The sequence below is a fragment of the Moschus berezovskii genome, chromosome 11, assembly GCF_049115385.1.
Source record: "Moschus berezovskii isolate FMDL1 chromosome 11, NW_MosBer_1.0, whole genome shotgun sequence".
NCBI classification, from domain to species: Eukaryota; Metazoa; Chordata; class Mammalia; order Artiodactyla; family Moschidae; genus Moschus; species Moschus berezovskii.
In genome coordinates this window covers 12193506-12219636 of record NC_142470.1, presented here as the reverse complement: position 1 = coordinate 12219636, position 26131 = coordinate 12193506, and the positions used below count along the sequence as shown (strand labels likewise).

The 26131-nt window shown below is 40.8% G+C and overlaps 1 protein-coding gene across 4 annotated transcripts in view; it reads right to left on the bottom strand.

The window, feature by feature from the left end:
* The window catches only part of DENND1A (DENN domain containing 1A), a 552302-nt gene that overhangs the window by 125373 nt on the left and 400798 nt on the right, over positions 1–26131 (bottom strand). The gene's annotated exons all lie outside the window — the stretch shown is intronic.

Genomic DNA, 26131 nt, shown 5'->3' with positions numbered 1-26131 from the left:
TCAGGCTCTTACTTCTTACTAGCTATTTTATATAGGGCAAAATCCAATTTAAAAAAAAATTCATAAAATTAGAAGAATATCACCTATTCTGCAGATAGTACTGAAGAGTTCAGCAGAACAAAGCAGAGACAGATTAAAAGAAGATAAAAGAGTAGCTGGATAATAGATTGGAGGTACCAATGTATTTATATAGGAGATTCCAGAATAAAAAAATATCAAACAAAGGAAACCCTAGGTTTGGCAGAGAAGTAATACTTAAAAAGATAAAGGTTGAAAAAATTCCAGAATTGAGGAAAAAGGAGCCCTCAGACTGAAGAGACACTACAAGTACCAAGCAGCACGAATAAAAATAAAGAGATAGCTAGATACATTACAGTAAAATTGCAGAAGAAAAGGTGAAAGAACTTCCTAGAGAGAAAAGATGGATTTTTTTTTTTTAACGAAAGATAAGTGGGTTGATCATGGACCTTTCACCAATGAAAACAGATGAGGAAAGATACATTTTCAAAGGAAGAAAGAAAACTGTTAATGTAGTTTTATACCCAGATAAACTATCCTTCAAGAGTCACAGTGAAATAAAAATATTTCAGACATATAAAGATAAAAGGCGTTGGTAGATTCTCATTGAGCAAAATATTAAAAACAACAAAAAAAATATTAAAAACATAATTCAGCAAGAAGAAAACTGTACACAGGGAAATGACAGTAAACACAGATGTTGGTAAATTATAAAACCAGTCTGTTTGATTTTTTTCAAAACAGTTAATATTCTAATAATGATAAGATTTGTACATGGGGGTGCACAATGAGTAAAGTATATTAAAATCCTTGTATTGTTTAGGAAGAGAATAAAGACGCTAAATAATTTAGAATTGTTGATGTATATGATTAAATTGTTAATTTATGTGTTAATTAATTGTTATCTGGGCTAGACTCCCAAAAAATCTTCCTGGAAAAGCAAAATGTCTCCCTTTTCCATTTTGTAGATATAGTCTTCCTATCATATTTCCTAAACAGCCTGCCTTACACTAAGCTCATGTTTCAAGCTACTCTGTAGAAAGCTTATTTAGGCTCTCTTCCCTGTTCTGCTTTGGTCTTTTTCTCAGCTGAGTCATTTCCTTTCCCACTGAATTTCTTTAATTTTTCATATTTGAACTTCAATTAAAAAAAAAAAAAAGCTTTTCCAATCCTCTACTCTTTTTTTCCTTTTCTTTTGACATAACTTCAGATTTACAGAAAAATTGCAAGAATAGTATAGTATAAAGAATTCCTATTTACCCACCACCCAGATTCCCAAAATGTCAACATTTTAACACAATGGCTTTATCCTCTCTTCCCACACACATATTACTATATTATATGTATGTTTTATCTGAACCATATGTGAGTAAGTTTAAGACATGATGTCCCTTTACCCCTACATCCTTTAGTCAGTTCTGCTATAAAGTGACATATATCTTCCTAAAATTCACCATACTTGGGGCATAATGCTCAAAAGCTTCATTGGTGATATGTTAGAAATAAAATGGAAACCTCCTAAAAACAGTATGCCATTTTACACATGTTCAGTGGGTAAGAAATATATAAATACTATATGTCATTTTTACCTTGAAAAAGACTTGAAGTCTGCTGTGGGGATGGGTGTCCGAAGGACTGCAACATGTGGGTAGATTCTGAAGTGGTGGAAGAAGGATGGAGAACTCAAAGACGTGTGGACAGAAATGTGTGGCTCATCACTCTGTTCACATGTGCATTCTGTGTATTCTGACACATCTTGATTAATTTGAAATCTTGGTTAATTTAGGTGTAGTTATCTACACTCACATAGTATTTCTCATGGATGATATCATGCATAATCAAACATGACTGAACATATTATGCTCAAACTGTTCCCAAATATATCAATTGCATTAGAGCAATCTTGTGTTGTTAAAACAGGCATTATAGCAAACTGTATTTCCTAAAATTTTACATAACCATGGTATGATGATCAAAATCAGGAAATTAACATTGGTACAGTAAAAATCTAATCTACAGGCTTTACTTAGAATTCACCGATTGTCCCAATGATGACTTTGTACAGTAGAAGAAAATCCTGGCTCATATATTGCATGCAGTTGTCCTGTTGCTGCTGCTAAGTCACTTCAGTCGTGTCCGACTCTGTGTGACCCCATAGACGGAAGCCCACCAGGCTCCCCCGTCCCTGGGATTCTCCAGGCAAGAACAGTGGAGTGGGTTGCCATTTCCTTCTCCAATGTGTGAAAGTGAAAAGTGAAAGTGAAGTCGCTCAGTCGACTCCGACCCTTAGCGACCCCACGGACTGCAGCCTACCAGGCTCCTCCATCCATGGGATTTTCCAGGCAAGAGTATTAGAGTGGGGTGCCATTGCCTTCTCAGTTGTCCTGTTCAGTTCAGTTCAGTTCAGTTCAGTCGCTCAGTCGTGTCCGACTCTCCGCGACCCCATGAATCACAGCACACCAGGCCTCCCTGTCCATCACCAACTCCTGGAGTTCACTCAAACTCATGTCCACAGAGTCAGTGATGCCATCCAGCCATCTCATTCTCCGTCGTCCCCTTCTCCTCCAGCCCCCAACCTTTCCCAGCATCAGAGTCTTTTCCAGTGAGTCAACTCGTCGCATGAGGTGGCCAAAGTATTGCAGTTTCAGCTTTAGCATCAGTCCTTCCAATGAACACCCAGGATTGATCTCCTTTAGAATGGACTGGTTGGATCTCCTTGCAGTATAAGGGACTCTCAAGAGTCTTCTCCAACACCACAGTTCAAAAGCATCGATTCTTCGGCGATCAGCTTTCTTTACAGTCCAACTCTCACATCCATACATGACCACGGGAAAAACCATTGCCTTGACTAGACGGACCTTGGTTGGCAAAGTAATGTCTCTGCTTTTTAACGCGAGAGACGCCGGCCCCGGCGGCGCAGACGCGACGCGAGAGACGCCGGCCCCGGAGCAATGAACCACGCAAAGAGGTGCGGCCGTGAGGAGCTACCCTACGCCTGAGGACAGGACCGGCGGCCGAGAGGAGCTACCCCACGACCAACAGGCGGTGGCTGCGCGGGCGCAGGAGGGCTGAGAGGAGCTACTCCGCGTTCAAGGTCAGGAGGGGCGGCCTTGAGGAGATACCCCTCGTCCAAGGTAAGGTACAGCGGCTGCACTTTGCTGGAGCGGCTGTGAAGAGATTTTCCACGACCAAGGTAAGAGAAACCCAAATAAGACGGTAGGTATTGCTAGGGGGCATCAGAGGGCAGACACAATGAAATCATAATCACAGGAAACTAGTCGATCTGATCACATGGACCACAGCCGAATGTGGTCCACTGGAGAAGGGAATGGCAAACCACTTCAATATACTTGCCTTGAGAACCCCATGAACAGTAACAAAGGGCAAAATGATAGGATACTGAATGAGGAATTCCCCAGGTCGCTAGGTGCCCAGTATGCTACTGGAGCTCAGTGGAGAAATAACTCTAGAAGGAATGAAGGGATGGAGCAAAAGCAAAACCAATACCCAGCTGTGGATGTGACCAGTGATAGAAGCAAGGTCCGGTGCTGTAAAGAGCAATATTGCATAGGAACCTGGAATGTTAGGTCCGTGAATCAAGGCAAATTGGAAGTGGTCAAACGGGAGATGGCAAGAGTGAACATCGACATTCTAGGAATCAGTGAATTAAAATGGACTGGAATGGGTGAATTTAACTCGGATGACCATTATATCTACTACTGTGGGCAGGAAACCCTTAGAAGAAATGGAGTAGCCATCATGGTCAACAAAAGAGTCCGAAATGCAGTACTTGGATGCAATCTTAAAAATGACAGAATGATTTCTGTTCGTTTCCAAGGCAAACCATTCAATATTACAGTAATCCAGGCCTATGCCCCAACCAGTAATGCTGAAGAAGCCGAAGTTAATCGGTTCTATGAAGACCTACAAGACCTTTTAGAACTAACACCCAGAAAAGATGTCCTTTTCATTCCAGGGGACTGGAATGCAAAAGTAGGAAGTCAAGAAACACCTGGAGTAACTGGCAAATTTGGCCTTGGAGCACGGAATGAAGCAGGGCAAAGGCAAATAGAGTTTTGTCAAGAGAATGCACTGGTCATAGCAAACACCCTCTTCCAACAACACAAGAGAAGACTCTACACGTGGACATCACCAGATGGTCAACACCGAAATCAGATTGATTATATTCTTTGCAACCAAAGATGGAGAAGCTGTATACAGTTAGTGAAAACAAGACCAGGAGCTGACTGTGGCTCAGATCATGAACTCCTTATTGTGAAATTCAGACTTCAATTGAAGAAAGTAGGGAAAACCACTCAACCATTCAGATATGACCTCAATCAAATCCCTTATGATTATACAGTGGAAGTGAGAAATAGATTTAAGGGACTAGATCTGATTGATAGAGTTGTCCTGTTAGTCTCCTTCAATTGAGAATAGTTCTTGGGGTCTTTCTTTTTGTAATACATTAACATTTTTGAAGAGTAAAAGCCTGCTATTTAATAGAATGTGCCTCAACCCAGGTCAAACCCTATACTCTTAGCTCAATCTATCACTGTTGGCTAAGGCACTATTAATACCTGAAATCTTCCTGAACGTGATTCAAGTTGTGAGGTAGGGTCTGTATCTTTTATCATAGCTTCCTTTGAAAAACCAAGTGAAATCTGCATTGGGAAACCTAGAAAATGGCAGTTACCTAACTGGCCTTAAAATAAAAGTCCCTTCTTTTAAGAAAATTAAAAACTAAAACACACACAGAAAGCCCATCTACCACAGAAGGTAATTGGTTTACCATACTCCAAAGTACAGAAGTACATGTCACTCACTAAACAGTCATTTTTAGAAGTCTGACATTCAGATTAATATTTTAGGAAGGCTATTGTGACTGGAGGAGGAAGGTTGGGAACTAACATTTTTTAAAGCATCTACAATATGGTAATTATACACATTATGGTAATATGCATTTAATCCTCGAAACAGCTCTGTAAAGTTAATGTTCCAATTTTACAGATAAGGAATATGAACTCCTGCCTAGACTGCTCTAAATTGTATACTCTTTCTCCCATATCTCACTGTATCCTCTAAGAGCTGCCAGGGTTCTCATGTGTATTAATCAATAAAAAGACAAATCAGTAAGGCTGCAGTCCAAGGCAGAGCATGAATCAAAGAAGTTGAATCTCAGACATGGATAAATAACACAGATAGTGGTTGTCACTGCTTTACCCAGAGCTAGCACTCACAAACAACACTGTCATGCACAAGCATATCTATGACAGGGTATGTAGAAACTACAGGGTTACAAGTTAATATTTGGATGAATTATCTCATGTGGGGGTTCCTCAGTTTCTGCTGTATAAATGTTTCTCCTAAGAAAGGAAAAGCACATTTTCTACAGAGCCAAGCTGTGTATTTGATTCAACATTTTCCATGTGGTTGTTGAACACCAAGCTCTGTATCAAGCAAATAGAGGTGCTCAATATATGATTCAAAAAAACATTTTGAAAATACTTTTAATCAGTTTAGTGGTGGGCTTTTCTCCCCAACTGGATTCTTATCTTGACTAAAAAGAAAATGGCACAATCTAGTCATTCATTCATTCACTCTTCTGAGCACACAAAAAACAAGGCTAAGGAATCTACAAGAACATTCTAGTATCCTTTGGCACCCTAAGGTTTAGAACAGAAAAGTTCTAAATAACAGATGAGAAGAAACACCACTTATCTCTCTGAATCATACAGAGTTCCTCATAATTCTTCTAGAAGTGCCACACTGAAGCCTGACTTTCTCAGATTCTAAAACCTGCCATTCCCTGTGCCATAGCTAAAGTTCAGAAAGGGTATCCTCTTGGAATTCGGGGGTTGGTGACTGATTTGTGTGTACCCATCCGGTGGGATATCTGGAGGGCTAGAAATTGGAGAGAAAGCACCTTCTAACTAGTCAGGTAGGTTTTAGAATAGGACATGTGATGTTGCTGCTACTAAGGCTGACACATTAGATCATTCTGAGACTCGAGATTCACAGCTGCAGGAGGCAATTCACCTGTCCAACAGTTTCTGAAGTCTTTCTTCCTAGAAAGGCCAACAAAGGTAAAGGATGTAAATTGGATTATCTGTATTTAGTTACCAAAAACCTGGGAAAGAATGTTTCAGTTCAGTTCAGTCACTCAGTCGTGTCTGACCGACTCTTTGCGACCCCATGAATCACAGCACGCCAGGCCTCCCTGTCCATCACCAATTCCCGGAGTTCACTCAAATTCATGTCCATTGAGTCGGTGATGCCATCCAGCCATCTCATTCTCTGTCGTCCCCTTCTCCTCCTGCCCCCAATCCCTCCCAGCATCAGAGTCTTTTCCAGTAAGTCAGCTCTTCGCATGAGGTGGCCAAAGTACTGGAGTTTCAGCTTTAGCATCAGTCCTTCCAATGAATACCCAGGATTGATCTCCTTTAGAATGGATTGATTGGATCTCCTTGCAGTCCAAGTTACCAAAAACCTGGGAAAGAATGTTTCAGTTCAGTTCAGTTCAGTCGCTCAGTCGTGTCCGACTCTTTGCGAACGAACCCATGAATCACAGCACGCCAGGCCTCCCTGTCCATCACCAACTCCTGGAGTTCACTCAAACTCATGTCCATCGAGTCGGTGATGCCCCAGCCATCTCATTCTCTGCCGTCCCTGTCTCCTCCTGCCCCCAATCCCTCCCAACATCAGCCTCTTCTCCAGTGAGTCAACTTGCCTTACATTCAAATTGAGATACCCTGTCTCTTCCAAAGGAATCCAGAACCTCAACGTATTGGGTGAAGCCACACTTCATGATCCTTAGGAAGTTGGGAATGCGTTACCCTAAGAAGGGTCCAGATCTTGCAATCTCTAGGCTGGATTTTAAATGTAATATTATGAAATTATAAACTAATAACACCTTATCTACTTTATAATTCCATTGAGCTGCCTTTAATTCACAATGTACTTTATATTTACACATGAAAGACTATACGTAACCCACATTAAGTTAGTAGCACAATAATAAAATGACCATCTGTGAAGCTATCCCCTAATTTAAGAAACCAACATTATCAGTGCATTGTCTTGGTATCCTACACTGTCTCTTCCTATCCCTTTCCCTAGACCCCACTAACTCCTATTCTCAATTCTGTTTCTCATTCCCTTTTTTTTTTAAAAAAAAAACAAAAACAGTTTTATCACACATCTATGTGGCCTAAATAATATTTAGCTTTGCTTATTATTGAGCCTTTAAAAAATTAGTACTGTTGCTGCTAAGATTCATTCCTGTTGTTGCTTCACTAATTCACTAAGTTTTATGGTTACATAATGGCATCGCTGACTCTGTGGACATGAGTTTGAGTGAACTCCGGGAGTTGGTGATGGACAGGGAGGCCTGGCGTGCTGTGATTCATGGGGTCGCGGAGAGTCGGACACGACTGAGCGACTGAACTGAACTGAATATCACATAAATATACTACAATTCATCAGTTATTCTTCAGCATATATTTGAATTATTTACAGTTTTTTGCTGCTATGAAATTTTTTGTACATATCTCCTAGCCTAAATGGGCAAGAGCTTCAACTTTATAAAATAATGTTGAATTGCTTTCTAAAATTGAGGGGAAAATTTATATTTTAAGTCAGCAAAATAAGGACACCTATGGGAAGAGCCTGGAGAAGGAAATGGCAACCCACTCCAGTATCCTTGCCTGGAAAATCTCATGGACAGAGGAGCCTGGTGGGCTGCAGTCCACGGGTCGCAAAGAGTCAGGCATGACTGAGCGAGTAACAGTTATTGCTTTACATGGTCACCAATATAAGTATCTGGCTTCCTAATTTTTCACAATTTAATGGGTGTAAAATGTAATGATGCTTTGATCTTAATTTCAGTTTCTTTGATTTATTAGTGAAGTTGAGTATATTTTCAGGATATGAACAGAAACATCTGTTCTTATCTTTCCTCTGTTTTAATTATTATTAAAGAAATTCTTTATAAAACCAGAAACCAAGTCTCTATTAAAGTTGCAAATATCTTCCTTCAGTCTGTGGCTTGTTTTCTACCCCTCTTCCCCCCACCACTTGCCTTTATAGTATCTATTTGTTTAGCAGTAAAGCTCTAGGTGACTTTCTCTGAGAAATAAGATTCAAAAAGATAGGAAACTGGAGGTAGACCAAGATCCCAGAAGACATCCGTGAGTCTTCTCTTTCCCTCATCTGGCACGTTAGCAAGTCCTGTCATCAGGTTATACCCCAAATCTGACCACTGCTCTCCACACCCTCTAGGCCACAGTGGTCTTGCCTCCAGTTCCCGGACTTCTCCTCTGGAGCTTCTAAAATCCTTCCCCCACATAGCAGCCAAAACAGGCTTAAAACTTAATTTAAACACGCTACTCTTCTGTTAAAGTCCCTCCAATGGTTTCCGTTGTACCAATGTTAAAATCCAAACACTTCCTGAGCCCACAAGGTCCTTCACAATCCAGTCTTTGCCTACTTCTCAGACCTGTCTCCTAGGACTCTGCCTCAGACACACTGTCTTTTTCCCTACCTCAAATGGGCCAAGCTCTTTCCTACCTCGGCTAGCTGTATCTGCTGTGTCTTTTGCCTGGAATGCTTTCACCCAGGCCACTGTACACCTGTTATTTATCATCGTTTAGCTCTCTGCTCAGATGCCACCTCCTTGAAGAACACCAAAAAGCACCTCTACATTCCCCTCAAACCTATTACTCACTGCCCCTTACCATGTTTTCTTTTCTTTGTGGCACTTGTCACCCATCTGAAATCATCTTTAATTTCTTGTCCATGTTTATCACCTGTCTTCCTTTCAGGAGAAGCTCCATGAGAGGACTTATTATATTTGTGGTTTTCTCAGGAAGAAATGGAAAAACCGAAAAGAAGGATTCTGGGAATTTGGTGATGGTGGTAACAGTAGTGGCATAGTTTTATCAATATCTTCAAATCCTCACATAAAAAAGGGAGAACAACTAGAAAACAAAACTTCAAACACATATGCAAAATTTACAACAAAAACTGGTGAACAATGAACCCCAAAATGCAAGCAGGTGAGTACAAACCATCAAAGATGCAAATCACCAAAGACCTGCTTGGTGTCAGTGTCTGGAGACATGAGAACAAGTGAACCTCCAAACAACCAACAGGGGTCAATTTAAGAACAGCAGTTGAAACTGGAAGGGTGCTGACCTCTGCAACAGCTGAGAGTGAAGGGATCTACAATAAGAAGTGAAGAGACTGGAGCAGTCTAGCCCCTACAAGCCTCTATGAACTTGACAGAATGTGTCCGGACTCCTTTCTACGGCAGGGATGCACACTCTGGACAGAAGCTGCTGGGAGTGGAAACAAGACAGAGCAGCATAATGACAAGGAAGACGAATGTCTAGATCAAAGTGGGAGATGGGAACACAGCTAGAAAGGTTCACAAAGCATCTGTCAAACTTTTGAATACTACCAAAATTGGTGAAGAGGGAGCTCTGTGAAGTCAGAAAAGCTTTCTTGAACTCCATCTCATCCTTAAGTAAGGAAAACTAATTTCACATAAAAATGGATAATACAAAAGCACTGAGGTAAAATCCCCCACTAAGTTGTAAGAAATAAAGGAGTGAGAAATATCCACAAAAATATATCCTGAAAGATATGCCCACAAATAGATTAAAACTGCAATCTACTATTTCAAAATAAGCTAAAGACATTAAGAAAATTACACAAAGTATGCAAGAATAACATACACATGAACTGTAAAAACTCAGAAATGAGGGTACAGAACTTGAATAAGAATTAGAAATAAAACAAAATCTTTTCTGAAATGAAGGCTAAACTAAAGGGACTGTAAGAGCATATCAATATCAACTCAACAGATAATGCTTTAAGAAAAACAAAAGAAAGAGAGAAAGTCTTTAAAAATAAAAAAACAAGGAGAAATTCTATCTTAACAGTAATATAAAGTTAAAAAAGCAATTGAGTTAAAAAAGATTTTAAAGAAAGTGAAAAGTACTGAAGACAGGCAAAGAAGATTGAATATACTAATAATTGGAGCCCCTGAAGAAGAAAAATAAATACAAAGAACAGAAGAACAGAACCAATGCCAAAACCTATCATTCAAGATAAAATTTTTGAAACTAAAAAAAAAAAAAAAAAAAAAGACTCAAAATTGTATGTTTCATAAATGTTGAATGTGTTAGTTGCTCAGTTACATCCAACTCTTTGTGACCCCATGGACCCCATAGCCCACCAGGCTCCTCTGTCCATGGGATTTCCCAGGCAAGGATACTGGCATGGGTTGTCATTTCCTTGTCCAGAGGATCTTCCTGATCTAAGGAGAGAACCAGTGTCTCCTGTATTGCAGGTCAATTCTGTACCACTGAGCTATATTACATACCTGAGATTACAGAACCAAAATGACCATCCAAGACTGTCTAATAATATTACTTGACTTGCAGTTCAGTTCAGTCGCTCAGTAGTATCCGATTCTCCGCGACCCCATGAATCACAGCACGCCAGGCCTCCCTGTCCATCACCAACTCCTGGAGCTCACTCAAACTCATGTCCACAGAGTCGGTGATGCCATCCAGCCATCTCATTCTCCGTCGTCCCCTTCTCCTCCAGCCCCCAACCTTTCCCAGCATCAGAGTCTTTTCCAGTGAGTCAACTCATCGCATGAGGTGGCCAAAGTATTGCAGTTTCAGCTTCAGCATCAGTCCCTCCAATGAACACCCAGGATCGATCTCCCTTAGAATGGACTGGTTGGATCTCCTTGCGGTACAAGGGACTCCCAAGAGTCTTCTCCAACACCACAGTTCAAAAGCATCAATTCTTCGGCGATCAGCTTTCTTCACAGTCCAACTCTCACATCCATACATGACCACGGGAAAAATCATAGCCTTGACTAGACGGACCTTTGTTGGCAAAGTAATGTCTCTGCTTTTTAATATGTTATCAAGGTTGGTTATAACTTTCCTTCCAAAGAGTTTAGGAGAGAAAAAACTCCTTAGCATCTAATAAAAAAGAACATGCTATTTATTAAAGAAAGAAAATTAAGATAATCATCAGACTTTGATAAGAGCAACACTTTTTGCCAAAAGAAAACATAACGTTTAAGACATTCAAGAAAAGAAAGTGCAAGACAAGGATTTTATATCCAGCAAAACTGACTCATCTAGAAAGGGCATAGAAAGATTATCATCAGCCTTTAACAACAGAGGGAATATTGTTCTCATGAGCCATCCTGAGGAATGTACTAGGGAGCCAGCTTCAGACAACCACAATGGCCAAAGAGCTATCACCATTAGAACTGGTTATCGTAACCTAAAGCCTGAGACTAACAAGGGCTGATAGGGAGAGAGGCTAGTGTGTTATGGCTGTGTGTTCTAGCAAAGAAATACAGTTTAACAGCCAAAATCTGCAGGGAGAATAGGGAAAGAATATGCAAAGCAAAGTTAAAAGATACTCTAATTGTGCTGGTAGTAACATCTGTAGTGCTTTCTGAGGCTGCTGTGTATGAAAATAAATGAGTAATTATGGGATATTGTAATTCTGTTATCCCCCATGCCCTTCAAAACCAGAATTCTCAGTATAGAAGAAAGGAAATACAAATGTGATAGAGAAGAAGTTAAGCCAAAGGTCTGTAGTCTTGAATTTGGATGGGTTGTATCTATCTATATGCGCATGTACACATGTATATGAGTGTGTGTCTCCCTCCTTTGTCCACTGAAAAGGCCAACCCAGCAGTAGTGAGTATTCAAAGAACTGAGATGTTGGTTTTGTGATACTACTTCTCACTAAAAGAAACCAGTGCTCCCTGAAGAAATTTCTGATTCTAGATTTGGGGGGCAGGAAAGGTACAAGATGAGCCTGGGGCATCTTGTAATTTCAGATAACAAGGGAGCTAAGGTCATGAACAACAATAAAAAGTACTCAGGGCCAACCTGAAGAAATTCTCAATGGCCAACATGAGACAGTTTGAGTTTCAACAACAATGATAACTTCAATGGGCCCAAACCCATCAAAAATGTTTAAATCTATCAAGTTATAGTAATACATATACAAAAGAACTGTCATGCTTTGAGGGTGTTAGGGAGTTAATTCTTTATACTAAACACTGGTAAATATAGGAAAGAATCAGCATTTATCTTGTCTTTGCCATAGTAACTATGACACTGGATAAAAATATAGTAAATGAAGCAAAATGTCTCTTTATAAAAACATTTCAACTAATAAATGAAAAATAAACAATGAACTGAGAACACCCTCATTTTGCAATTCCCAATGAATAAACATATGTAGATATTAAGCATCATTGGCTACTAAAAATCACTAATAACGATGCAACCAAACTTGATGTGCCTCTCATAGCCTTGCCAACCACCACCTGCAGTCTCACCAGAAGACTGAACCTTGGTCCATCCAATTTCAAAACTCAGTCACCAATCATCAGGAAACATAGAGGACAGAGGAACACAGTGAACAGCACCATGATCACACAATCGGCATGAAAGGGGTGGAGGAGGAACCTATAATTTTAAAGAGAATTTTAAAAGACATATAACTTTTTTTTTTTAATGGACAAGACTAAACTACAGCATCTAGGGATATACATTTGGGTAATAAAACTATTTTTAAAAAGTATTAAAGTCAGTATGATGGTTACTTTTGGTAGGAGGAAAAGGATTTTGATGAAAGGGGTTTCTGGAGAGGGTAGAGAAGAAAGAAAGTGAAAGTCGCTCAGTCATGTCCAACTCTTTGCAACCCCATGGACTAGACAGTTCATGGAATTCCCCAGGCTAGAATACTGGAGTGGGTAGCCATTCCCTTCTCCAGAGGATCTTCCCAACCCAGGGATCGAACCCAGGTCTCCCACATTACAGGCAGATTCTTTACCAGCTGAGCCACAGTAAAGTTCTATTTCTTGTTCTGAGCAGTGTTGGTCTTCAGCCATTTATTTGATTAAGGCAGTCTTCTTTATCTGTTTTACAATGGAGAGATTTTTTAAAAATGTATAATGATACCTATCCAGTGGGAAATACTGTAATGATTGAATGTCAACATTTCTTTGTAAAGTGTCATAACGATGAGAAGTCTTACTATCTTTTCCTTAAATTATGCTGTCTTGACTTTGAAAAAGAAACCTTTATACTAACTCTACTGTGTCCTCATAGGATAGAATGTAGAGAAAACTCCGCTATAAATGAAAAGAGTCATTTTTATCTTCTTAAAAATTAATATTGTTGATAATGGAGGAAGTTGTGCATAAGTGGGGACAGGAGATATATGGGAAACTCTATCTTCCACTACATTTTTCTGTGAACCTAAAACTGCTCTAAAATATGAAATTTATTTATTAAAAAAAAAACCCTACCTAATATTAAGTTTGTTCCATGTGTCAGGCACCATGCTATATTATCTCATTTAATCTTCACAACAATCCTATGAGGCCGACTACATTTGTTCTCCTTTTACAGACGAGAAACCAAACCACACAGCAGTTAATTAACTTGCTCAAAATTATATCATTAGAAAAGTAGAACCTAGATCTATTTGACTTCTGTGGGCATTTCCATACTTGATCCATCTCTTAGTGCCCAGTCTCTACTTTTGGAATTCAACTGATTTACTGAAAAGTAAAGATCAGGAAACAGACATTAAGGTTACAGAAGCTACTACATATAGCACCACTTCTTGGAAATAGAGAGAAAAGAGGCATAAGTTCCTTTGAGCCTACTTGTCACAGAGACCCTCCTCTAGGACAGACTGATCTCCCCAGCACTAGGGCTTGAATCTAAGCTGGCAAGATGCTTTCTGCATCAAGATTAAATGTGTTTGGGAAACCAGAGAGATGAAAGAAACAGTTCCATGCTGCTGACAGCAGGGAGTGCAGCAAAAATGTTTTTTGTACCCTAGGAATGCAAAGTCACCACCCTGACACATTGAATTATCAACTCTGGACTAAGAAGCAAGATGTTAGAGTTCACATTTCTTCACTAGATGCTGGAAACCATCACCAAAGAGAATCAGAAGCAGCATGGGACCAGTGGGGAAAAAGGTGAGTTCTAGACCCTGATGGCCCTGGCCCTCAATCCTGGCTCTCTCCTACCAGCACCTACCTCACCTAGGGGCTCTCCTTATCCCCTTCCTTGGTTTTATTTTTTCAAATGACATTTATCACCACCTGACACAGTATAAATTGACTTCCATCTTTGTTTCCTATCTGTATCTCCCTAGAATATGAGATGTAAGGGCTGGGACTTAATTTTGTTCACTGCTACATCTCCAAGCACTTAGAACAGAGTCTGACATAGTAGGGTCTTGTTAAATTTTGTTCAAGGTTATTGGTTTAAATTATTTCAACTCTCTTTAAGTTCCTTATCAAACCAGGGATACATACAATGCACATTTAACCAAGAAAATATAAGTAAAGGGCAAGAAGTAGGCATTCAGTGAATAGTGGGTTCTCCTTCTCGTATATCTTCTGTGTAACATTCCTCAACAGAGGATAAAATTAATCAACTCAGGATAAAAGCTCCCCTTCAAGGGATAATGACATTTTGAGCTGGCAACTAACTTGCTCAGCACACCCTCAAACCTAGAGACCATTTTTAAAGCTGTGAACGTGACAGTAAAAGTGTATCACAGTAGGAATACGGGCAGAGAAAATCTCAAGGAAATGGTTTATGAATAATGCCAGTGAGCTGTGACTGAGGAGAACAGGGAGAGTGGAGGCCTGCCAGGTCACATCACTAACAGGGACCAGCAAACCAAACATGAATAATCTCCAGTTAAAGGCTTTCCAAAACTCCTGCCACACCTCCATGGAATGTGACTGCTGGTGAATTAGGCACTCACTGGATAAAAGGGAAGCTGCCTCTACAGTCTGTGGTGGTGAGCAGAGGCAATTAATAGAGAGCAAGTGCTTCATATCCACCATCTCATTTAATTCTGAAAATAATTTTTAGGAGGGCGGTATTTTTATCCATAAAACAAGTTAGAAACCTGTGGTCCAGTGGGGAAGGACTTCAGAGGTTTCACATCTTGTAAGTGGTGGCTTTCCTGGAATCTCAACTTTCTTTAGCCTGTACTGAACTGATAACTACAATACATGGAGGGGTGCCTCTCCAACACTGGAATATTCCACTGCACATTCACAAGCTGCCCCTACTCTAATGTCCCTAGGAAATGACTATATTAAGAAATTAGACATTACTAGATAACAATTGCTAGCTAATAAAGTGAAGTGAAAGTGGCTCAGTAGTGTCCAACTCTTTGTGACCCCATGGACTGTATAGTCCATGGAATTCTCTAGGCCAGAACACTGGAGTGGGTAGCCTTTCCCTTCTCCAGCAGATCTTCCCAATCCAGAGATCGAACTCAGGTCTCCTGCATTGCAGGCGGATTCTTTACCAGCTGAGCCACAGGGGAAGAACTTCAGCCAATTCACTGAAGTCTGGAGTAGTCAATCAACATATGCGGATCTCTAACACTCCTGTTAGCTCCAGGCTAAGCCCCCAAAGTTTTAAATACCTTATTCTTGTTTCAGTTTAAGAAAGGAATCAGCCAGACATGTCAAAGACACCTTGTGAAGGTATCACTTACTTATTCTCCTTACAATTCTGGCACTAAGGTTCAGGGAAGTATAAAAACTTGCCTAGAGTCACATGGCTGGGAAGACGCAGAGTCCAGGCTGGCACCAGGTTTAACTATAAATCAGGTTTGTGGTTTTTTTTTTTTTAAACTTCACAATGTTGTTTATTATTTGCCAGGGGTGTGTGTATCAGTAAATAGCCTTAATATCTGGAATCTGGGAGCTTTGGTTCTGAGCCTGTCTGACCTCAGACCCTCTCTCCACTCTTCTCTATTCTGTACAGAGGGCAGGCTGAGTTCCCTGGTATCCTGAGTCAGCTGGCTTCCTGCTTGGTTTGGCACATGCAAGGGGCTGGTGGGAGATGAGGAGGAGAGGGAGGGAGAGGCTGAGTGTTTTTCCTCTCTCCCCTGCCGGGGAGGGCTGTCCAGCAGTGGTTCACCTCCATCTGACCCAAGCATCCACAGCACAGACCCACAGGTTCCAGCTTTTGTCAGGTGACCCTCACCTTGGACTCAGGCACACCACCTCTGCTCTTGCTAATCTCTGGATTATCTTTGCTCCTCTGTCAGCTGGATAACCATTTACTGAATTGTTTTCCCTCCTGTAAACATATGAAGTGGTTCCTGTCATCCTGGTTAGATCCTGACTGATATATGGATCAAACTGCTGGCCGGAGGGGATGGGGACCAGTAGCCTGTGGCCCTGCACTGAGAAAGCTGAATGATGGCTGGGCTCTGTGTCTTACTTGTTAGCCACAATCTTCTGTCTGACTAGAAAAGCAATGCTTTGGAAAAGGAACATGCTTTTTTTAACCTGAGGCTTATAGCAGTGAGACTGGAGTGAAATGAACACAGTTGGTATCCCAATTCCACGGCCTTAGAGCAAGAAACATTCATAATCAGTCTTTAGCTACAGCAGTGTTTCCCAAACTGTAGTGAGAAGTAGTTGATGCCTGGAATATTAATAGGTAGTTTGTGGGGAAAAGCATTTGAAAAATGTTAACAAAGTTAATCAGATTTCTTTATAACAGGACTGTAGTAAGGTACGTTGTAAATTTTTTTTTTTAAAAAGCATTACAGTATGCAATATGCAACAGTCACAAATTTTATGTGATCAGAAAACATATCAATATCTTGTGGATCTAACATTTCAAGGACTACTGGTCTAGAAATGTTGGTTTATGGTATTAGCGCTAAACCCCACGGTAGAGTCGGCTTGCAATGCGGGAGACCTCGGTTTGATCCCTAGGTCGGGAAGATCCCCTGGAGAAGGAAATAGCAACCCACTCCAGTATTCTTGCCTGGAGAATACCATGGAAGGAGGAGTCTGGCAGGCTCTTTGTGACCATGGGGTCATAAAGAGTCGGACGTGACCGAGTGACTTCACTTAGGTCTTTCATGGCCTGGAGCTGATCCTTTCTTCACTTCGTCCTCAGCCATTCTCCTTCCTGTCTATGCTCCAGACACACAACTGCTCACAGTACCTGACCATGTCATGTAGTTTCAATGTCCCTCACCTTTGTAAGGGCTACTTTCTGCCCTTGTTCCTGGGGTACTGCTATTGCTTCTGCATGGCACCCTCCCAGTGCATCCTTTCCCAGTGAGCTTTCCCTCAGCATCCAGAAAGAAGTGACTGCCAGTGCCTCTGGATGTCCACCACCTTGTACAACAGTTTACTGTTGCAGTTACCAAATTTAGTGCAACTCTCTGCTTACCTTCTCTCTGCCCTGCATGGCTCTTAAGAACAGGACTGAATCTTTCTTGTCAGTGTGTGTGAGCCAGTGCCCTAGGCAGGGTGGTCACCAGGTCAGGTTTGTGGGGGGAACACGTATACTAAGATTTTAAGCACTTGTAATCATTTCCCACTAAGGTTTGATTATAATTGACTTAAAAACATGTCAACTCAAAGTTCCATTGTTATGATGATCCATAATAAATTAACCCTATATTAATGTAGCTTTTATTATGATGAAAATAAGTGATTTTCTTAAAACAACAACAACGAAATCCTAGTATCAACTGAAAAACAACTAATATTACGAATATTTAGCACCTGGATTAACACTGCTACCAGAAAGCTCGCCACTAGGTGTCAGCCAAGGAAAACAGGAGGAAGGACCACGCTTTAGAAGTGTTTTAGTTTTTCATCCAATTATCACTGTAAATATCAACTATTTAAACAACAGATATTAGGCAATAAAAATTATCTATTAAAGGGATGTTTTTAAGAATATATCTAAAATTTTGAAATTTCCCCTTTGCAATTCATAAATAGTTCATAAATGGTTTTTCAAGAAACATTTGCACAGATTGGAGACGCTGACTCCTAAGAGGAGACCAGATGAGTATTCTTCTGAAATGACTTCAAATTGTACATTATACAGACCATATGGTAATCACCACTGGGGTGAGTGGTCAGAGGAAAGAGCATGGTTGTAAGAATCAGACAGATGGAAAGTCTGAATCCTGGCTCTGCATCCTCTTAAAAAAAGTGACACAACCTTTCCTAGCCTCGATTTCTCATCAACAAAATGGGGCCACATCACTTCTTCCATATGAGGACTGTAAAAATCAAACAAGGGAATATATATATAAAGAGTGTAGCATAAAGTAAATGCTTTGTATTATTTTCTTTTTCTTAAGATTTGAGTCTTAATGATTTATTTAACAAAACTGTGTTTCAGCTCCCAAACTGCTAAGGACACTGTAACTAGGGACTATCGTCATTTCATTCAGTCCACAGAGAATTTTCAGGCGCTGTATATGTACTAGGCTCTGTGCCAGGGATACATGACTAACCACGACATACTACCGAGATACATGACTAACCACGACACACTACCGAGGCTTCCATCTCTTGGTGAAAAGATAGCATAAGGTCGAATGTGATTGTCTATTTCTGAGAATATACCCATACCCCACAGAAAATCAGTGCGGGTGCATGTCTGAGGGATTGGGGGTGGTGGTGGGGCAAGGACATCTACAATTTCATCCTCTAAGCATCATTATGCCTCCACTACAGAACAAACCCACCATTACTCCATCTTACGTTATTGAACCTCTACTGTGTGCTGGGGGTACAAAAAGGAGTAAGACAAAATTTTCTTTTCAAGAAGCTCACAGTCTGGCTATGTACATGAAGTCTGCTATGTTTCAGGCTCTAAATTGTCAAATGTTGTCACTGCTTGAAAACGGATCAGAAAGGCTTCTTTTTCAGAGTCTCACTGAAAAAGTAAAAGACCCTAAAGTGAGATGATTTGACTTAAGACACTGGTAACAGTAACCATGTCTCTTTGCCACTGCTTCCGCAAAGACACAGTATTTAAAACTGCCACCATGGATTCAGCACACTTGCTGAATTAATATGCTGCCTCCTGCATTTTCTTAGCTAGAACTGAATATTTACTGGGTGTGTTGATTTTCACAGAGGGTGAGTCCCTCCAGATCCTAACAGCCTGGCGTTGGCTTGTATGCAGATGCTGGGCAGGGTCTTTGTCTTACATTTACACGTTCATGGTGCGGTGTTTGTGTCAGATTCTTCTTCTCATGCTCTAAGATGAAGCTGTGAATAATTTTTTTTTTAAACTAAGCATCTATATTGTGCAACACTGAAACATTTACCACCAGTCTTTCTAGTGCATACTATGGGGAAAATGGTATCATTCATTCACTTGTTCAGTCATTCATTCAACAAACATTTAATGAGCACCTACTAAATTTTAGACTATGTTTAGGACACCAAGGATTACCAAACGTGGTCCCATCCTACAGGAACAAAGTAAGAGAGGAGCCAGGATTATTAAATGAGATCAAGTGAAAGCCTGGAATTCCTCCTGGATAGTCTAAGATACACTAGCTGTGTTTTATTTTTCAAGTATTTTAGAACATATGGGGATTTCATTTTGATCATATTCAGTGATGCTCTTTGAAATCATACAGTAAAGCTTGATCATTGTGTTTAAGAGGATTTCCTGCCAGTTCTCATCTTCTCTCACTTAAGGACTGGCTTTTCACTTGAGCAGTCTACTTCTAGAACAACGACTCTAACTTAGTTCAGTGAGCACTCACTGTGCTGTGATTCAAGGTGCCAGGACTCCCAAAGTCTATTCCTGAGCAACAGCAATGTCTCCGGGAGGTGGACAGTGGATATGTGGTGCCAACATCAAACAAGGGTCATCTCCCCGCAACAGGCAAAAATTGTTATGATAAAATAGGCAAAAAGATTCTCAGTTCTATTTTCTCTTATGCCTCTTAGAAAGTAATGCATTTTGGAATTTTATACCCTTGGTACTACCACTCCCACTTGTCTGTAAGTGCTGGTGTGCAGTAACATGAATAAATAAATATCAAATAAATAGAAATGAAGAAAAAAATGTGATTTCTTACAAATCCTTTATGCCATTATTTGAGATAAAAATTGAACTTTCCTAGTTACTTCAAAAGACAGAAATAAATGGGCCAGAATCTTGGGTTTTGCCTGGTCCCAGTTAGCCTGACACCTGCTGAATAAGTATGGCCACCACTGTTCTAGAATGGGGCAGTCTCATCTCCTCCTCTTCCTTCTTCACCTTCTTGTCATCCAGAAAAGGTCACTCTCAGTCAAGATCCACTATTAGGAAAAGCTACATTATCACTATTTTTCTCAATAGTCTTACAGAATAGGTATTGTCTCCATTTTATAGATGAGACAATTGAGCCTCAGGTCATCTTCTGGCAGATGCCACAGCCAGGATTAAAACCCAGGTGACTCCAACGACCACACACTTTCCATCATACTCAGGAGTCTCCTGAGCCACTTGGAGCCACAGAGCTACAGGGCTGGTCCCTGAAGCCCTGGTGTTGGAAGCCCCTCCCCTTTTCCCTGTCGCATTCCCAGGACAAGATCTGGACTTGGGATAAACACTAAAATGAGAAAAAACAGTAACCACTTACCAGTCCCTCCCTAGTCCACCACAGACTCCTGTGTCAATGCATCTATTTAGCTCAGGCCTACAGACTTTGGCTATAATTCCCTACCTACTTACCTAGAACAAACTGGAAAATAAGAAAATCTTTTACCAACTTTTCCTATAGAACATTCATGGGTACCCATCCATACTTCACAGACAAATGTAAAATTAGCATGGCCTGTATGTGGAAAACAATTTGGTGATTCCTAAAAAAGGTAAACATAAAATTACTATATTACCTAACAATTCCACTCCTAAGTATACTTCCTGAAGAACTGAAAACAAGCACTCAAACAAATACTGGTACAGATACATTCATAGTGGCATTATTCTCAATAACCAAAAGGTGGAAACTACCCATCTGTCCATTAACAGATGAATGGGTACATAAAATGCATGGGTATATATACACATTCAGTGGAATATTATTCAGCCACAAAAGGGATGACGTTCTGACACATGCTACAATGTGGATGAACCTTGAAAACATTATGCTAAGTGAAATAAGCCAGACACAGAAGAACAATATGATATGATTTCATTTATACAAAACACCCAGAATAGGCAAATTCATAGAGACAGAAAGTAGATTAGAAGTCACCAGGGCCTAGTAGGTTGGGAGAACTGAGAGTTATCGCTTAATGAGTTCAGAATTTCTGTTTGGGGTGATGAAAAATTTTGAAAATACATAGTGATAGTGGTTATACAACATTGTGAATGTAATTAATGCCATTGAATTGTAAGTTAAAAATGGTTGAAATGGAAAATTTTATGTTATGTTTTGCCACAATTTAAAAAAAAGTAAAAAGCAAAGGCTCTGGAGACAAACATGTGTTTGACTCCTTGCTCTACCATTGCCAAGCTGTATGGAGACTCTGAGTCAGCCTTGAGGCACACACACCAGTCCCTTCCATGCTTCATCTCATTTCTCCTTTCCCTTGGTCTCCTTATTTCCTTATCTCATCTCGCTTTAAGTTTCCACAAGCTTTTTTGTTTTGTTTTTAGCATAAAATAGAGGCACAGACAAATTAGTAACATCATTTATGTATGTTCTGGGTACACTCTGCTTGCCTCTGTGGAGGGCAGGGAGCACACACCAGGAAGCATCCTCAATTCTTTCCATTTTGAGTTGCTCGTAGGCTGAGTCAACGGAAATCTGCTTCCTTACCACGTTGTGACAAGTTGGGACCCAGAGTCAGGCTCTTGCAGACTTGTATTTCTCCGACTCAGAAGACTTTGAAATAAAGCATACCAAAGCTTTATTTACAAAGATCGTTGGTGGAATATTAATGATAATCTCAAAAAACTGGAAATAATCTAAATGTTCAACATGAGAGAGCGGTTACAGAAATTAAGGTAACTGTACTTAATAGAATATTCTGCAGCCATGTAAGAGTCTAGGATGTAATGTAAAATGGAGGATCAATAAGATTTTAACTTAAGATTTGAAAGCAATATAAACACTTTGCATAATGAAAAACAATAAGAATGTACAAAAGGTAGTTGAGTAGTTGTATTAGTTTTGTGGAACTACAGGGATATTTTAATTTTCCTAGGTTGTAAATGTCTCTTTTTTTTTTTTTTAATTTTCTATTACACTAAATCATGTAAGTAAAGTTTGGGTTTTGTTTCGTTTTTTAAACCATGAGATCAATGGTGTCACCCAACCAGGAGACAGATATACATGGTATTTTTCTGACCTGCTCCAACACAGCCTCGTCCGTTCATGCTTGAAAGCCAGGTTATCAATCTGCTTTCATCTTAACGTCTCTGTCTTCAAGGGGTTTTAGGTGGATAAACATGACTCAGCAGAAATGTGTGAAATCAGAGGCTGAAAGGTGGATGATGGTAGCATTCGCATAGCTGAATCTGGAGCCGGGCCTCTTGGGAAGGACTAAGCAGGCAGGACTGGAGGAGCTGGCTACTGCCTACACAGGCTTCTTTGAGGCACTGATGTTGACTGTCGGTTTACTGTCCCCACCTCAGCCATCGTGCCCTGTGGGTAGGGGTTGAGCTCTATTCATCCTGGGGAGGCCCAGCTAGCACACTGGCCCAGAGAGAGCCACATGAGCCTGTTGAATAAACAACTCTCACTGTGCTCCATCTATACTGGCCTTTGCACCGCTACTGGCATAGAACTGAACGCATCTTAAAGTTCCAATCCCCACCAGTTTTGCTCTTTGATATCACATTTACCAGGGACCTGCAATGGGTCAGACATGGGAAAAGCACCTTCATACGCATTGCCTTAAGATGACTCCACATAGCCATAAGCTAAGAACTAAGAAACTAGGGACAGAAAAAAGGATGCAATTAAAGCACACAATTCTATTTTTGAAAGTTCTTTAAAACTGAGGCCACTGTACTAAGAAATGTCTTCCAAAGAGAGGGTGGTGGTGTAGTCTTATTCAGATTTCAAGATGATATAATTTTAAACAAAGGAGTGAGGTAAAGTAAGATTCTTTTTAAAATTCATTCGTTTTCCTGAGGAGGGAGAAAAGGGATTCGAGGCAAATTCAAGACCCACACTATTATACACATATTCCAAAAGTTGCAGTCTTCTACCCAACAGAGAAAGGATCCTTGGCCTAGCAATTAAAATCATTTGTCTTTTATCCCCCTCTTGTCAAAAAGGACCCCAGCCCTAACTAGTTAATCCCTAACACACACTGCTACTCCCAGAGTTGCCTGGCAACTGCTAGGAGGCGTGTCAGAGAGCAAGAAAGGCCTAAATAAATGAGCTAAAGCCTGGGCTGCCGCTTGACACGGATAAAGGAGGTTTTTCCAAATGGGGCTGCCTGGCTGCTTGTGGTTCTGTCATTAAAGTGGAGAAGAACAAGTTGGCTTGCCCGATACTGTTAAATACCTTGGGCTTTGCACCTGATATTCTCTGAGTGACGGAAAAATGGCTCTCATGCCCTTGTGATTCACCGACACTCTCCCCGCTGCCTGGCAGCACCAACCTCCAAAGCCTCAAGCCAGGGAATAAGCAATGTGCATGCACTGAACAGAGGTCAAGGGCCAACTCTGGCCCCACACACTTCTCTGTTCTTTCATTTCTTTCACCCATCCTTCTGACCACTGTTCCAAAACACATGCATTGATGCCTCTGCTATGCCATGACCTGTGCCGGGTGATGGAAATGCAGAGAACGAGTTGTTAATGTGGAACACGAGGAAATCAGAACAAAGGCGAGAGAGAGGGTTGGGTGCAAGAAACCTGGGTTTTCGAGTCAGGTCGATCTGAGTCTGACTCCAGGCTCATAACTGCCAGGAAGTAACGGACAACTGCTGCCCCTCTCCTGTCTGTGATGTGGGCAATAAGGGGTAGTTGTGGGGAATTACTATGACCACGGATGCAAAACAACTCAGGGATGAAGCCTGTTGGAAGCTGTTAAACAGGTAGAAGACTCGGCTATAGCTGGATACCCTGGGATTTCATGGTCTGATCCTCGGGAGGAATAAGTCACTTGGCCCTAAAGAGAGACCTCACTGGGGATCCCACAGGGGCCCTCTGGCCCTGAGACGGGCACATGGCAGAAGGCACGGATGAAGCGGGCAGCCTGGCACCTGGTTGGGCCTCAGCAAGGAGGCTGCCTTCCTCTTCCCTTCCAGGCAGGGGAAAGAAAGTGAAGCTTGAGACTCCCCAGCCAGCTGCATTTTGAATTTTTTTTTTTTCAGTAGGCAAGAAAGAAAAAAGGCCAAGGAGTTGAAAATCTCAAGCAAGCTCTGGGCCATGGAAGAACTGCTGCCCATCTCTGCCTCTTGGGCTGGGCTGGGCCCCTCCAGAGGGGCCCCACTGGAGCCGAGCAGAAAAGCACACCAAGTCTGTGATGTTTCACCTTTTAAAAAACCCAAGCCCTGTGACTTGGCAGTGACCTGAGTCCCATGACCGCAGCTGCTGGCCCAGGTGGGAAGCTCCTACACTGTATCCTCCATGCCTCACACGCTCCTGCAGGCCGTCTTTGTCCTCAGCCTTGGACTGTTTCCCACTCGACCTGCCCCAGAGTCTCCCCTCCAGGCTACCAACCACTTTTGGCCACCAGCCTTCTCCTCCAATTTATGAATTGAAGGCCTTAAATGCACTCGGGTACCTTCAACTCAATAAAACCCCATTGAGGATGCTGCCTAGGGAAATAATTCACACCATGGAATGAAGATTTATATAGAGATATTCACCACAGTGTGGTTTAAGATGGTGAAAGTTACCAACAAGCAAAAGAACCAGCGCTGGGATAACGTGGTGGGCCTCCGCACTGGTTTCAGATGGCAAGGACTTGATAAAAATCTCTGTAAGTGGGGCCCAGACATTTACCTTTTTAAGAGCCCCACAGGCAATTCTGATCCACAGCCAGAGCTGAGACCCCCTGGAGTCACCTGATGAGAGATGTGCAGCCAATTTTTTAAGAGTTTTTATATGATATGGAAAAAGTGCTTACTACACTCTAAAAGGCAAAACTAAATAACAGGGAACTATATTGCTTTGCCAGGAATATCTCAACTCTCTGAGAGTGAAAAATCAAAACCCCAAACCAAATGAAATAAAAACAACCCCAATCTTCCAACTTATCCCTCCCTCTCTTACATACAAAATAGATAACTAATAAGGACCTACTGTATAGCAAAGGGAACTCAATTTGATACTCTGTAATGACCTATATAGAAAAGAATCTAAAAAGACTGGATATACGTATACGCATAACTGATTCATTTGCTGTACAGCAGAAACTAACACATTATAAACAACTATTCCTCAATATATATATTTTTTAAAGATGAGGAAAACAGGGTAAAAAGAAAAGCCCAAAACAAACATACAAACTCCAAAACCTAGAACCTTGGTGGAAACATGCTAACATGTTATCTCAGCTCCAGATGACAGGATTATGGGTATATTCTCATTTCTATTCCCATTACTTTAAACCTTTCTTAATTAAAAAAACCCAACAAAAAACCAAGAGCAGTTTTGTTTTGTTTTTTCAAATAATCAGAGAAACACATAAAAGACAAGTAGACCCATGAAGGACACCCCTTCCTCAGCACTGTGCTGCTTGCCACCCAAGTGGGTTCATCCAGGCACTGTTTTCCACGCCTCCCATATGGCCTGACTCTAAAACCCCTGACCCCTTCTTGAGCTCACATGCATATTGCAGTCATTATTTTAATTAATCTCACAAACAATCTGGTATTGGAAGAGTTGTTATTCCTTTTTTTTTTTAGATGAGGGGAATTGGCTAGAATTAAATCCACAGTTTAAAAACCATCTAGATAACATGATGAGGCTTGGTCAGAAACTTTCAGGCCCTTGGCTTCTCTCTTGGCCTTACAGAAAAGAGCTATTCTGGTGCAGATAAATCAGACCAATAGCATGACAAGTCTGCTTTATTTCATTGATTTATAAGATGCAAATTTCTTCACATTTTAATATCTCTGAAATCTGGATGTCTTACAATTGATGGCATCCTTCAACTATAATTGGCAGCACCCTTTCTTAATGATACATGAAACAGTGGTACACCTGATAATGGAATGACACATAAAATTCAACGAAAGGTACCACATTTATAATCAATGCTATTTTTA